The 4,678-nt window shown below is 44.6% G+C and overlaps 1 pseudogene; it reads right to left on the minus strand.

Annotated features, from left to right (window-relative positions):
* Positions 1-475: 475 nt before the first annotated feature.
* LOC115315475 lies at positions 476-1,131 on the minus strand (annotated as a pseudogene).
* Between the last annotated feature and the right edge of the window lie 3,547 nt (positions 1,132-4,678).

A 4,678-nucleotide genomic window follows, 5' to 3' on the forward strand; every position in this document is an offset into this window, starting at 1 on the left:
AAGTTGTTAAGCGATGTTAGTTGCGTGTAGTATTTTAGAAGCGTTTGATACCTTGAGGGTGGAAGGAAATGAATAGCGGCTTCGATATGCGGTTTTTGGCATATGATTGCATTACCGGCTAAATTGGTGGTATTATCCAGGAGACGTTTGCTGTGCATATCCACGAGCAGATCGAAACGCCGAAGAAAATGTGGACCTAATATGGGGCACGAAACGTCTGCAACTAGAAATATCCAACGGAATGTTCTCCAAGGGCCGATGTCCAGCGCCAGGGATTGTTTTCCGTAGTCGCAATCGATGATTTATTAGCAGCTTGTAAAATGTCAGGAGTTTTCTTCCTACGTTTTGAGGGGTCAAATGACACTGGTAGGACACTCACCTCAGCCCATGTGTCGATAAGGAAACGTAATCCTGTATTACGATCGACGATGAAAAAAAAAGGCGACTGGGTATAGGTTGACACCGCTAGATGCCTCTAGTGGTGGACAAGTTCGTTTCCCGACGCCGAGCAAGGTTGGTGACATCGCCGAGCGTCGTCAACGAAAGCCTTGTGATACCAACACAAACATTAGTTGTTCTGGCGTGTACGCCTAGGAGACGAAGAGTGTTTTGGCCGGGAGGTTGAGCGGCTCTGGTGGGGGGCAGGAGGTCGGGAGACGAGAGCTGCTACTTGCGCTGTAAGAGCTCGCATATATGCTGGCGACGTTCCGTAACCACAGGGGATGCCGGGTAGACGCTGATTGCGTGTTGTCGTGTCGTCATTGCAGTCGTTTCTCCAGTCATCCTGTTGATTGAAGATACGATGGGAAGTGCGACTTCCGTGATTCTGTCTGCCAGCTGAGCCGGATCGTCAAGGCTCATGGATAGGGTGGAAATGAGTACCATGCGTACATTTGATGGTAGCCGTGGAAGAAAAACCTCTCGCGGCAGGGAGGTATCAAACGTTGGCAATCCATCGCCCACCAACTGCTGCAGTCGTCGAAGAAACTGAGAGTGCGTTCGGTCCCCGAGCTCTTTGGATGTTATTAGTTGCTGGAGCCGTCTTTGCACCGATGCAGATGTTCGTTTGATCAGTTCCCAGCGAAGTTTGTCAAAAGGCTTATCGTCTGGAAGTGAGAGGATTAAATCTCGAATTTCCATGGCCACCTCGGGAGGAAGAGGCGCTACGACGTGATGGAATTTCGTAGCTTGGCTGGTGATCCGAGCGATGACAAACTGCGATTCCACTTGCGTGAACCATACCAGAGGGTCCGCTGGCTAAACTTCCGGAAGTCGAAACGTGACGGCGGCCACATTTGTGGTAGCGGTGTTCTCGAGAGCCATAGCGGCGTATCAAGTCCGGGTCACTAATTATAGACACACAAGAATGGACCGTTTGGCGAATATGTGCCGCCACGTATGGGGCGATGGATGAACCTGAGGCGCACTGGGTTGGAGAGAATTTGTAGAGAAAACAACGTCCACGTTAGGCTTCTTGTGTGCTACCGGTTCGTTTTCTTTTTGCTGCTCTTAGCTTTCTTTCGCTGCTCGCATTTATACATCGGCCAAACTGGCCTATGTATAAATGATAGAGCAAGGGAGCACGCAGCCTCAGTGAGAAGCACATCAGCAGGACATTTGTCAGCTCATTGCCGGACCTGTGGATGCGGTGCCGAGCTAACCAGCATAACCGTCCTTCATAGGAACAAGAACTCCTTCGCGCGTGAAGTGCTGGAGGCCTTGGCCATCGAAGAAAAAGGAGAAGATTGCGGTCTGCCACACTTCGTTGACCACTAGGCTAAAAGGTTTTTATGTGTTTATTCTGCGGTTAGACGAAGAAAAAGAAAGAAAAAAAGGGCCTAGGCCGGGAAGAAGACAAAGTAAAATTCAGTTGATAGTCAGCGTTGTCTTTGTCCAGTTCTTTCCTTCGTGTCCTTGTTTTTTCGTGTTCAGCTGACCTGATTGCCAACAAAAGGTTCTCACCTAGGGTTGATGATCTGGAGGACCAGCGTTGAAACCGACCGAGGGCTGACGGCCGTGGCCGCGAGTAGCTAAACAGTGTAGGGACATAGTCCGGTCGTGCCTTGTCAAACGCCGGCTGTGATCATCGCCGCACTTCGCAAAGTTCTATCGCTTGCAAAAATTACAAGTCAACTTACCTGTAATAAAATGGGCGCCACATAGTCTGGACAGCTGACTCGGCTTCCAGTTCTTCGAGGGGTCGGACTTGTCAACTCTCCAGGCTGCCCGCTTATCCGGATGAAGCTTAGCACACGGGAAGCGAAAAAAGCTAGTTCCACAACCCGGGCGATAATAGTTCCGACAGCCGAAGGCTCCGCAGTTCACCGGCATGATTGCGGTGCACGTCGTAATCTAGAACGGGCGTCGTCAGTACGATGACTCGTGTTCACCTTGTTCGCAACATCAAAACTTGAGTCTCGGTGGTCTCCAAGGCGCGCAAAGGCGAGAAAAGCAAGATGGCGGATTGTTTAGAACCAGATACTCTCGAACCCAGGCGCATCAAATACTCCACGCATGCGCACCGCGTATTTCTACAAAAGGTCCATTGGCCGAGCGACTGGAACCATAAAAACTGCATTCATAGAATCGCCGGTGGTCTCGCAGTCGGTGCTCGTAGCTCGAGCACGGCGAGTCCGAGCTCTTGCGCCGGCGTGGTTGTCCCGTCATATGAATCATAAAATGCACGCTACAAAAGCATCACTTATACACTGAACACACAAGAGGTTGATGACAGACACAGCCTTCTATAGTATTCATCAGGCAAAAAAAAATTACCAAACAAAGGAATTTTGGTGTAGGTAACGCACAACGTTATCTAACTGACTAAAAGAAAAATAGGCTAGGGCAATGATTGTTGTTCTTAGGGAACGCCCGACGTTTCTAAAAATTGTGGGATAGGCCACGTGCCCCAAGCTCTCACCTTTAGAGATGTAACTGTTAAACAAGTTGCAATACCTGGGATACAGACCATATTTGTTTAACTTTTCCAAAAAGATCCGGTAATCCACTTTGTCAAATACCTTCGTCATGCCAAAATATACATCTGCTTGCTCGCGGTTCGTCGTGGAGAATGGAACACAAATTCGTCGTAATGAAATGGCATCTAAAAAAGTATGCTCTACAGGTAAAATTTTCTTTTTAAGTGCACGAATAAACAATTATGTATCATAATAAAAAATTTAAACAGCGATCAAAGCAATGACACAGGTCGATATTTATTTACCTTAGTTCTGTCACCTGACCTAAACAGAGTGGGATACCAATATAACGCTTCCCCATTGATAGAAATACTCCGCATTCTAGAGAGAAATTGAAACTGTGCTTCTAAACAGGACGAATCACTGCTACGCAACCCTTCAATATGAAATTTGGTATCACGTATATGTCAACTGATAATGTTGGCATTAGCTTTTTAATGGCCTCCATAACTTCGCAGGCAGTTATCGAAAACCAAGAAAACGATTCGCCATATTTATTGACCGCTCCTGCCAGGCATGAATCAGCTACAGAAAAAACACGACCTAATACTATTTTCAACACGTTTTATACCAAACTTGTATTCGCGCGGTGTTGTGAACTGTGATTGCACTTTCACAAATGCTCGATTTCTGATTACTCTTGATTGTAATTGCGAAATTCACGTGCATATTAAGTTGGGGAGATTAATGCCATTCTGAATGGTAAAGTTGACGTAATATAAGATAAAAGGCATGCTAAAATTGTCACCATGACTTTTATAAGATTCAGATATCATTTAAATCAAACAAATATTTTCATAAATACGTTCAGCAGAGCTCATGGCTGACAGTAGAGTCATAAATATTGTATATACATGTAGTATACAAAAATTAGAAAGGTCAGTAACTAGTGTAAAGCAACACTCAATTAATGCGCCTCCAATTAGCCCAACACCACACCTTGTTGGTAGAAGTGGTCATTTTATGTCACCATAGCAAACGTCCGGAAAAAATACACAAAACGCATTTTACTTTCCTCAATTTACGTTGAGAAAGTTGAGTTTTAATCCTATATTCAGCCATCATCTACTAGACAGACTAGACATGACCAAACACAAAAAAATAACTTTCATATTTACTCGCACAAAGGCTTTAAAATACTCCTTCTTTGCCTAAAGTGCAACAAAATGGAACTCCTTGCCTCCCCATATTTTTACTTCGGACGATGTCCTACGATCAATCCAACACTTTTTTTATTTGTAATTGGTGTTTCATCTGGTGTATGTGATCTTAATCGCCCCTCCTTTTTCATTAATGTATAAGTCCCGGGTATCATCTGAAGAAACGCACTATCCACTCATTCTTGGGCCGCATGACTGGCCTCCAGTATCTTGTAAATAAAGTAAAAATAATAAAAACAACGAAGTTATTTTTTTCCTCTGAGAAAGCTAAACTCCGTCTTTTGTTCCTTACATTTGTCGTTCTGTAACTGACGTAAATAGTACGCAATGTCGGTTAATACAAAAAATAACGTAGTTTATTTTAACGCCTTACAAATCGAAACCTAGTTTAAATTTTGCGCCCTCTTCCAATATTTAGATATCACAAAACATAGTCAACCGAAGTTTTTTTGTTTGTTCTTTTCAAACTCTAACATTTCGTTCTACCGCTCAAGATATAAATAAGAATGTTGTGTGTACGCTTAGACAGCTGCATGTTAG

This window comes from Ixodes scapularis, unplaced genomic scaffold (genome assembly GCF_016920785.2).
Source record: "Ixodes scapularis isolate PalLabHiFi unplaced genomic scaffold, ASM1692078v2 PGA_scaffold13__105_contigs__length_92229423, whole genome shotgun sequence".
Classification (NCBI taxonomy): Eukaryota; Metazoa; Arthropoda; class Arachnida; order Ixodida; family Ixodidae; genus Ixodes; species Ixodes scapularis.